Source organism: Lactuca sativa, chromosome 1 (genome assembly GCF_002870075.4).
Source record: "Lactuca sativa cultivar Salinas chromosome 1, Lsat_Salinas_v11, whole genome shotgun sequence".
Lineage (NCBI taxonomy): Eukaryota > Viridiplantae > Streptophyta > Magnoliopsida > Asterales > Asteraceae > Lactuca > Lactuca sativa.
The window spans coordinates 237,514,520-237,526,945 of NC_056623.2; positions in this window are offsets into that span (position 1 = coordinate 237,514,520).

The window sequence follows — 12,426 nt, forward strand, 5'->3', positions numbered from 1 at the left end:
TATAGCTGTCAACGTTATTTAGATTTATGAGAAAAAATGCATAGTCCCAACCTTTTATTGTAATGGAGGATAATGATTTAAAAGACCATTTAAGTTTCAAATTTGATAAAAAAACACCATTCAAGTATTACATGTTTAAAAAACACCATCAAACTAAGACATATGTTCAAAAAACACCAACGAAGTACATATTCTATTCAAAAATCACCATCTTTATGGTTTGGAGTAACTTACATGTTTAGTCCATAACTTTTTTTTTTTTTAACTCGGACAGTCCCTAGCGTTTATATTTATTTTTCCTTCGGACCATAATCAAGTTAAAAGACTAATATACTCTTATTAGTTTCATTTAACATTTATTTTTATTACTTGTTAATTATTTATACAATTGATATATTTATAATAAATAATAACATAAATTAAATAAATAATTAATAAATAATAAAAATAATGTTAAATGAAAGTAATAAATGTATATTAGCCTTTTAACTCGATCAGAGTCCGAAGTCGAAACAAATTTAAACTAAAGGGATCGTCCGAGTTAAGAAAAAAAAGTTAGGGACTAAATATGTAAGTTACCCCAAACCATAAAGATGGTGTTTTTTGAACAGAACATGTACTTCGTTGGTGTTTTTTGAACATATGTCTTAATTTGATGGTGTTTTTTGAACATGTGATACTTGAATGGTTTTTTGGAACGGATTTGAAACTTCAATGGTCTCTTAAGTCATTGATTGTATTGGGGTTATTTGTTTTCTTAAGCAATAAACATTTGAATTTTGTTCACATATTTAATTGAGAATATGGCGCTTGATAGATTATATGACTTTGACCAGAGTCAAAGTAACCAATAAACAATTCAATGAAGTTTTAAGGAAACATATGCAACATGATATATCTTTTCCAAAATTCATTACGAGAAACAGCAACACATTTTACTAAACATCTATCCTAATAAATAAGAATGATTTTGACACATGTTATTCTCTCATTCAATTGGCCACATGTCATTTTAGCATAATTTTGAAATATATTTATTTTCCACTTATCATTTATTTCAATTTTATTTTCAATATATCATTAATTTAGTTTCCATAAATTAAAGCTATCATAATGACTATTAATTTCAAATTTCAAATTTGAAATTTCAATTTCAATTTCAAATAAATTTACAGCTTAAACTTTTATATTTAACATATTATTATAATTAACATGTTTAGTATACGAGTCTTACAGTTAAACACATAATTTTAATTTATTTATTTTTCGCGTGTTTTTTTCTCATAATTATCACTTATTTTAGATTTCAAATTCAAATAAACTTCCAATGTAATCGTTTTTATTTAACATTTTGTTTTAATTAACCCGTATATTATACGGGTCTAACAACTAGTGTATATATATACCGAAACGCTAATCTAGAAAGGAAAGGTTCATTGCATTCTTATCTAGTAACCAAACACAATAATTTCGTGTGAAAATTCATTGCATTCTTTAAAAATCAACAAAAGCATGTAGCATCATATAAGGAAAAAAACTTTCATTTATGATCCATGTCAGTTTCTATTTTCATTATAGGATCATCCTCATAAAATAACGGTACTAGAACAGGGGCGGATCCAAGGGGATCCCGGGGTAGCCCGGGATGCCCTCAAAATTTTTTCGGTAGTGTAATTTTTCTAGGAAAATTTCGTTTTAATTTTGTAGGTATTCACATATTAAACAAAATTGCATAAGACTAAAATCAGAATAGTTATAAATCAAGTGGTAAGGTCCACATGTCTTCCAAGCCCTTTATCCCAAGTTCAACTCTTGCTAGGGCTTTTTTCTTTTTTTCATAATTTTAACTTATAAGCATTGTATCTTGGAAAGAATCCTGGTATCCCATTTCAAATGATGATTTACAACTTTTTTCTTTGAACTTTTCAGATTGTTTAATATTCTACTATGGTTTCCATTTTATGTTTTATATAAGAAAATTATTTAAATAAATACCTTACACAACATATATTGATATTATCTATTCTAGTTGGGTATAGATTTTATTTTCAAAATTTGATTTAAACTTGTTGGAATTAGTTTATATATATATATATATATATATATATATATATATATATATATATATATATATATTTATATTTATATATATACATTTTTTTCACGACCTTGTTTATATAACAAGACATGAGGTTAGCTAAGGATTTGATAAATGTTTGGGTTTAAAACCAAACCCGGGAAACCTAAGCCCCCATAAAAAAATTAGGCTACCCTAAAAAAATTAGGATACCACTTTACTTTGATCCTAGTTTTGTCACTAGACTAGAACATACATTATGTTAGGGATTAATATATTATGTTAGGGATTAAGGGACTTCAACAAATAGAAACACAATAATAAAGATGCTAAAGATTAATAATGAACACAAGGATCAAGGATTTAACGTGGCTCACTTGACCAAAGTAATCAAGCTACATCCACACACAAAACTAAAGAGTTGTTTTTATTGATAATCAACGTGATACACTTTATGTATTTTCTATTTTTACGAAGTCATGATCTCTCTTTTAGGGTTATAAGAATTGTGATTCATTTATAGTAGTCGTTGACCTAATTTCTCCCGGGTTAGACTAATGGGATCTTGACATAGAATGACCCATGATGGTTGACTTACTCTCCAAGTTGTCAGGTCAAAACAAAGCTCATAGCCAGGGATTGCATCTCGATCACTGAAGGGATGAAGCATGATATCACCGAAGGTGAATCTTAAGTGATAACTTTTGCTTCTCTGTAGTTGCACTTTGGTGCTTGGCTTTAGTGTCACTGTCACTACGCTTCTTGGCTTCACTTCAAAGCTCTTCATTTATTTCTGACTTAGTCTATACCTTCACTCTCAAAGCTTCGCCTACTTAGCCGCTTCACAAACTGTTTTGCTTTCATTTACGCTTCATGTCACAACTTTTCCCTTGGTCGAAGTCAAGACTTCGCTTCCTATTGAAGCTTTTCTCTACCAAATTTTCCCTTGAGATTGTGCTCTACTAATCAACAATCTCTCACCTGGAGGTTGATCAACTAATTTGTTATCATCCAAGCTATATAAGCCCTTCTCCCTCTCTCTCTCTCTCTCTCTTTCTCTCTCTCTCTCTCTCTCTCTCTCTCTCTCTTTCTCTCTCCCTCTCGTCTACACCTTCACTTCAAATATTTGGAAGGCTCTTTGAAGCCATACACAACTTCAACTTCTCCATCTTTACTGCCTTGGTAAACACATTGGTTGGATTCTTCATACCAATGATCTTTTCAAATGAAAAGTACATTCGTATATCAATCTCTAATAAAATAGTACATCTGATGGGTTTTAGTCATAAGACATCCTATGTGCTCATACAAACCCTAATGCTTGGATCTAGGTTTCTCTATTGTACATGCAAGTTATCCAAGAATATAAACCCTAATTCTAGCATTCAAATAATCATATTAACATGAGAATAGGTTTATAATGTTACCTTGATTATTATGTAGCAATAACAATCCCAAATCTCCTTGTATTGACTTTGCAAGGCTTAGAGTCATAAGTGTCACTCCTCTAATGGCTTACAAACACCATAAGCAAGTGGAGAAGGTATAAAGAGAGAGGAGAGAGGTAGAAATTCGTCCTTAGATGCTCTAGGGATCAAGTGCATGAAATCCTAAGGCCTTAGGGGTCTTTATATAGGGTTGGGATTAGGGTTTCAGTCCTTATCCTTATCTAGTTACTTGCCCATCAAGCAGCCATAAGATAAGCCTTGAAAATCCGTATCTGTTGGACCTTGGACGATTTTAAGGATATCCTTATCCTTGAATTCGTCCATCCTTTAACAAGGATAACCATTGCCCTATTTTGTAACTATTACATAATTACAATTCAACCCCTCTAGTTTAATTAATTACACTTGATCACAAAATTAATTCTTAATTAATTATTGACCAATATTAATTAAACAAATATGATTTCTCCTTTAATATATTATTCTTATAACATATTAATAAATCATAATAACCTCTCTCTTTATTTATTTCTCCAATCAAGTTGCTTTGGTGAAGGCAACCCAAAAGGACCATGCACCATCGGGTCAAGTACATACCAAAATAGTTGTGGACTTAGACACTAATCCAACAGTCTCCCACTTGGATAAGTCTAATAACTATTATGCGTATGACTTCAGATCCTGATCTGCAATCGTAGCTTTCCAAAGTCGTTGTCAACTCTGATCATATCAGATACGCGTGTCCTTAGATAAGGGATCATATATTCCTCCATTCTAGATATCATATGAGATATGATTTCAAATCATTCTCTTTGTACTATATCTCGATTCCCGATTTATGACGACTGACTAATTGAACAAATCAAATTAGCCCTAGCCCGGCCGAGCATTTACGTTTGTCATCACAAAACCATCGAGGGGCCCAAAGATATCGCTTTTATCCTACTTTGGATAAAAGGAACGGATAAACTTTGATACAATGCTTGCTTGCACTTACTAACCAAATCACACACAACAATATGTTTTATAACACCAAGTTACTAGTGCGTTTACATATTATCAATGTGCAACCGATTTGCAAGATACAACTCACACATCTCAGTTTCAAGAATACAAGATGTTATCGTCTCACCAATCACTCGTGATACAACCCATGGAGTGATCCAAATGAGCGTGGGTTTAATCCAATGCTCAAATCATATTCATAAGCACTCATGAACGTTGCATCAAACATTTTCTTATGTCTAATGCTCTTTAGACAATCCACACACCAATTCACGACAGTCTTTATTCATACCTACTTCCAACATATGAACGACTGTGGCCCGTTCGAATAATTCGATTATTCTTAATAAATTCAATTATTCTGGAAGTCAAAACATGCAAATGTGAAACACAAGAATAATACTAATCCCATATGGCCTCAACCCTTTGAGCATAAATAAAACACCTTTTATTTATCACCATATCGATTACTCATTATTTGTCGTTTCGGGTAATCAACTTCTTACTTGAATTATTACACTTGTCCCATGCTCCTAGCACGCACACAATGTTTATCTATGGTTCTTACTTTGTGAAATAGACCAAATTGAGCACATTTCCAATCATTCTCATTTCACAATTCCAAATCCTTTTCCATAAGTGAAAGAATATCAAATTCTTGCTACTTATAGAATATTCTAACATTTTATGCAATTGTCCTTTCGTAATGTCACTGCACTAAAGTCACAAAGACTATTGCCAATGATATTACAAATTCCTCTATCGGAGATTGTCCATAGATGTGATGTCTCTCACTCAAAGTACTTTCTTTGAACATCCTTTTGCATAGAAGTTTCTAATCTAGTCATAGATTTCTCAATATTCAATTCCCAATATGGACACACTTCCATATGTTCCATATGACAACTCATTCTTAATAAAATCTTTTCTATTCATGATGAAGTTGATATGGTCCATCCAATATGGAAAAATTTCCATAATTTCCATATGACAACTCATTCTTAATAAAATCTTTTCTATTCATAATAATGTCGATATGGTCCATACCATGCTTCTAACTACTCACAAGCGACTAATCCTCGTCAAACTTTGGATTGTCCTTTGATAGTTGTTTAATTGTTTTAGTCAAAAAAAATTCTAGTCCCTTTTCCCTCTAAATGCGCTCGACATTTGGAAAATTTTAGAATGGTCAAACATTAAAGCATCTGCAATCGATCCTATGTCCGAAGCGTATGGGGCACGACGCACAATGTTTTATTTGCTATGTTCTCAAAATTCGAATTGTGAAGAGGAATGCCGTAATCATAATCAAAATTTTAAGAACACACTATGTACCTTTGACTAAATTTATTAACATTTCTCAACCTAATCCTTTAGATTTGAAATGAAGCATAATATTCTCTCCCTTAATTATAGCAAAACAACTTTATAACCCTTACTACTTTGCAAGGTATAACTCTTGTTTTCTATAATTAATACTGCCAACTTGCAATACATGCCTTAATAATCATACAATCATAACATTTATGCTCCCACTACCATGATGCTTATTATAAAACATAACACTTATGCTCCCACTAGCTTCGACATGTATTTATAAACATCTTAACTTTTCAGAAAAACAATGCTTATTGAATTTCTTAAACATACAATTGTACTAAGACTCATTTAGAGGATCAATTGAGATATGGTTCTTAATCATTAAGACCTATCATAAAGCATAAAAGGTACTCTCCCTTCTTCTTAGAATGGAGAAACTTTTATCTTTCTAGCCACTTGATTCTTCTTATTCGTTCTGCTATTGATCTAAACCCTTTAATCAATTCAGAATTACACTTAATCTTGTAAGTATAATCATATTTACTAAACCTTTAGTAAATCATGACGAATATCTTTGTTACTCTTATGGTGGACTTGATCAACACGCAACTTTGTGTATTCGATCTCCAAGTCCTTCACTTGATACTTTGTCAATGAATTAGTCTAATTTCCAAATATGAAATTTCTCATTCATCGTGCAACCAAGTTGCATGATTCCAAATTTCTGTCCAATTGAAACTTGGGCGATGAGAAACTCTCCCTATTTGGTAAATTCTCGACTTTCCATAAACACCATAAATAAGAATCATATCCATTTGTTGTAGAAATATGCAAACACCAATTTTCATAACGATTTCATTGCAAGGAAATAAACAAATAAATAAATAAGTCAAACGAAATTTATTTTATTTATAAAAGCAGCGGAAAACATTTGTCCTTACAATGCAAAATCCATTGAAAACTATGTATTTCAAAAGAAAATTTTCTAACAACTCTATCATAACTATCTAAGCTCAAAATCTAATCTTCAAGTCCATGCGATCAAGATCCATTCCTTGTGATTAGATTCATCTTGCTCTTTCACGAAGCTTCCTTTCTTTTCACCGATCCTGTAAAACATTCAAATGCAATCTTATTACATTATGTATTAAGAATTAATGAATAGGAACTTAATGGAGTTAGTGGATTTTACCTGAAGCGCAACCATACTCTTTGACTCTGCCATCTTCTGGACTCTTCAGGCTCTTTGGGCAGACTTGTATCCAACGCCCTTTCTTTTGGCAGCAAACGCAGGTCGGTTCTCCTAGAACGTCCTCGGAAGCATGGTCGGTTGACTTTCCCAACAAATACGCTCCATTGCTTCGCTAAATCATTTCTGATTCAGCAGCAATGAGCATGTAAGTTAGGTCAATGAGGTTGTCGTCATGATCCATCATATAATACTTTCTTTTGAACTCATTATATGATTCAGGAAGTGACTGCAAAACCCAATTCATAGCCAACTCATCTGGGAATGACACACCCAGCATTATCAACCTATCAATGTGTGATTTCATTCCTAGAACGTGGGCACACACGGGTTTACCATCTTCATGTTTCATTTCCAATAGGGCTTTAGTGATATTGAACCTTTCAATTCTTCGATCTTGTGGGTTGGGGAGAACAATAGGAGGAGGAGGAGGAAGTGAAGCATGATTTCTTGTTCCTCGATTGAATTGTGGAATACCATCTTCATGTGGAAAGCTTGTTCCACGGGATTTGGGAAAACCATAGTTGTCGAACTTTGACATCTACAAAACGGGAGAAAAACAAATTCAAGTTAGTTGATAGATTGAGTCCTTAGTAAATCACCCAAATGAGATACTAAGTCTAGGACCCAACACAATATTCTACAACTCGGGAGAGGGATGCCGTAATCCTAATTGCAGAATATTTGAAGGTAAGTGAATGACGATTCACTAATTTCCACCACGAAAAACGAAAAAGAAATTTAAGTTTTTAAATCTATGAAAACTCCTAGATCCTTTGAGATTCATTGAACTTTCAATGGCATGTTTAAATCTTGATATGCCCCTCTAGTTTGTGACTGGGATGCCGAGGATCACAAAGCGGGTGTGAATAACCATGCAAACTTACATGGTGCCCTCACATGTTACAGTCACCTATTCGATGTGCCGGTAAACCACACACGCTCCACCGAACTATGACAAACATTGAGTCACCCTTTGCTACCTTTCCTTAGAACCATTTAGTGTGCCGGTAAACCACACACGCTCCACTAACGTCTTCGCAAGGGCACAAAGTGTAATTTCATGGAATTGCATCAATTCACTTTTGCCTAAGTAACTAAGATTGAGAATTTTATGAAAACATTCAGTTAGTTTAATAATTCATTATACTTATAATGGAAGGTTTCGTCCTATCCTACCCGTTCGGCTAACGACCCTCCACTAGTCAAGAGTGCGGTGGGTAAGAGTGGATACCCATTCAATCGTCATTTTATAGGCAATTTCCTTAAACACCCCTTATAGACCAGCTTCGTGAATGAGGCCTACTAACGGTAAGACTGACTTTTACTCATACATATATATAATGTTAGACTTTTAATGTTATATATAGTATAGGGTGTATTTTATACTTTCAAAATACTAGGTGGTCTAATTTAACAATTATACTTTTAATTCAATTAAATTGTAAACCTAAACTTTTATGGATTTATTAAATCTCTATTAATTATACAGCTTAATTAATTAATAAAACCATAAGGGTGTGATTTGAACTTTTTCAAAACTATACTAGAGTTTTAGAATTTAACATTCCTAATTAAACTTTTAATCAACTTTTAAATTCCAAAACCTGAGGGCAAGTTTTGAAACATTTCAACACATTAGGGTTTAGAATTTAAATATACATCAAAATTAAACCATTTAATCAAAATTTAAATTCCAAAACTTGAGGGCAAGTTTTGAAACCTTTTTCAAAACGTAAGGGTTTCAACTATTTAAATTTCAAAACTTTTGGGTTCAAATTTAAACTATAAAACCTAAAGGGCAAAATATGAAACTTTTCATAACAACAAGAATCAAATAACAAATAATTTAAATTAACATTTAATCACATAATTATCCATATTTGATTTGTTTAATGATTTCTTGCAAAACAATTTATCAATTTCGTCAAAATAATTAATCAATTATCTTATAAGGAAACAATTATCTTATTAATTGATAAATATCTTCAATTAGATCAAAATTATAGTAAATATATCATATAATCGGATTAATATTGATCTAACATGATAAGGTAACTATCCCAATGCAAAAACAGAAAGAAATCCCGAGATAACCTCCATCTGACGAGTTGACTCGTCGAGTCACCTTGGACTCGGCGAGTTCAGCTATGGACTCGGCGAGTCCAGCCTCCAGAAACCCAAAAAACGAATTTTCCAGATATGCAATGCATCAATACAATTGAAACCAAGCTAGGCTCTGATACCACTGATGGGTTTTAGCCATAAGACATCCTATGTGCTCATACAAACCCTAATGCTTGGATCTAGGTTTCTCTATTGTACATGCAAGTTATCCAAGACTATAAACCCTAATTCTAGCATTCAAATAATCATATTAACATGAGAATAGGTTTATAATTTTACCTTGATTGTTATGTAGCAATAACAATCCCAAATCTCCTTGTATTGACTTTGGAAGGCTTAGAGTCACAAGTGTCACTCCTCTAATGGCTTACAAACACCATAAGCAAGTGGAGAAGGTATAAAGAGAGAGGAGAGAGGTAGAAATTCGTCCTTAGATGCTCTAGGGATCAAGTGCACGAAATCCTAAGGCCTTAGGGGTCTTTATATAGGGCTGGGATTAGGGTTTCAGTCCTTATCCTTATCTAGTTACTTGCCCATCAAGCAACCATAAAATAAGCCTTGAAAATCCGTATCTGTTGGACCTTGGACGATTTTAAGGATATCCTTATCCTTGAATTCGTCCATCCTTTAACAAGGATAACCATTGCCATATTTTGTAACTATTACATAATTACAATTCAACCCCTCTAGTTTAATTAATTACACTTGATCACAAAATTAATTCTTAATTAATTATTGACCAATATTAATTAAACAAATATGATTTCTCCTTTAATATATTATTCTTATAACATATTAATAAATCATAATAACCTCTCTCTTTATTTATTTCTCCAATCAAGTTGCTTTGGTGAAGGCAACCCAAAAGGACCATGCACCATCGGGTCAAGTACATACCAAAATAGTTATGGACTTAGACACTAATCCAACAGTCTCCCACTTGGATAAGTCTAATAACTATTATGCGTATGACTTCAGATCCTGATCTGCAATCGTAGCTTTCCAAAGTCGTTGTCAACTCTGATCATATCAGATACGCGTGTCCTTAGATAAGGGATCATATATTCCTCCATTCTAGATATCATATGAGATATGATTTCAAATCATTCTCTTTGTACTATATCTCGATTCCCGATTTATGACGACTGACTAATTGAACAAATCAAATTAGCCCTAGCCCGGCCGAGCATTTACGTTTGTCATCACAAAACCATCGAGGGGCCCAAAGATATCGCTTTTATCCTACTTTGGATAAAAGGAACGGATAAACTTTGATACAATGCTTGCTTGCACTTACTAACCAAATCACACACAACAATATGTTTTATAACACCAAGTTACTAGTGCGTTTACATATTATCAATGTGCAACCGATTTGCAAGATACAACTCACACATCTCAGTTTCAAGAATACAAGATGTTATCGTCTCACCAATCACTCGTGATACAATCCATGGAGTGATCCAAGTGAGCGTGGGTTTAATCCAATGCTCAAATCATATTCATAAGCACTCATGAACGTTGCATCAAACATTTTCTTATGTCTAATGCTCTTTAGACAATCCACACACCAATTCACGACAGTCTTTATTCATACCTACTTCCAACATATGAACGACTGTGGCCCGTTCGAATAATTCGATTATTCTTAATAAATTCAATTATTCTGGAAGTCAAAACATGCAAATGTGAAACACAAGAATAATACTAATCCCATATGGCCTCAAACCTTTGAGCATAAATAAAACACCTTTTATTTATCACCATATCGATTACTCATTATTTGTCGTTTCGGGTAATCAACTTCTTACTTGAATTATTACACTTGTCCCATGCTCCTAGCACGCACACAATGTTTACCTATGGTTCTTACTTTGTGAAATAGACCAAATTGAGCACATTTCCAATCATTCTCATTTCACAATTCCAAATCCTTTTCCATAAGTGAAAGAATATCAAATTCTTGCTACTTATAGAATATTCTAACATTTTATGCAATTGTCCTTTCGTAATGTCACTGCACTAAAGTCACAAAGACTATTGCCAATGATATTACAAAGTCCTCTATCGGAGATTGTCCATAGATGTGATGTCTCTCACTCAAATTACTTTCTTTGAACATCCTTTTGCATAGAAGTTTCTAATCTAGTCATAGATTTCTCAATATTCAATTCCCAATATGGACACACTTCCATATGTTCCATATGACAACTCATTCTTAATAAAATCTTTTCTATTCATGATGAAGTTGATATGGTCCATCCAATATGGAAAAATTTCCATAATTTCCATATGACAACTCATTCTTAATAGAATCTTTTCTATTCATAATAATGTCGATATGGTCCATACCATGCTTCTAACTACTCACAAGCGACCAATCCTCGTCAATCTTTGGATTGTCCTTTGATAGTTGTTTAATTGTTTTAGTCAAAACCAATTCTAGTCCCTTTTCCCTCTAAATGCGCTCGACATTTGGAAAATTTTAGAATGGTCAAACATTAAAGCATCTGCAATCGATCCTATGTCCGAAGCGTATGGGACACAACGCACAATGTTTTATTTGCTATGTTCTCAAAATTCGAATTGTGAAGAGGAATGCCGTAATCATAATCGAAATTTTAAGAACACACTATGTACCTTTGACTAAATTTATTAACATTTCTCAACCTAATCCTTTAGATTTGAAATGAAGCATAATATTCTCTCCCTTAATTATAGCAAAACAACTTTATAACCCTTACTACTTTGCAAGGTATAACCCTTGTTTTCTATAATTAATATTGCCAACTTGCAATACGTGCCTTAATAATCATACAATCATAACATTTATGCTCCTACTACCATGATGATTATTATAAAATATAACACTTATGCTCCCACTAGCTTCGACTTGTATTTATAAACATCTTAACTTTTCAGAAAAACAATGCTTATTGAATTTCTTAAGTTCATGTTTCTAATACTTAATGCTTTGATAATCTTTTATCAAGGCTTCTTGAACTTATACATCTTTGCCATAGATAGTTCATATGTGTGTGTAAACAATTGCCAAACCTCACAATTCAAATTATGGAAAGGGATACCGTAACCATAATCGAATTCGAGAATGCAATTTTACGATCACTATCTTCTTAAAATCTTTCTTAGTGAAAGCATTTCCTCATAATCATTTTCACGAAGGAGGAAATCTTATGAAT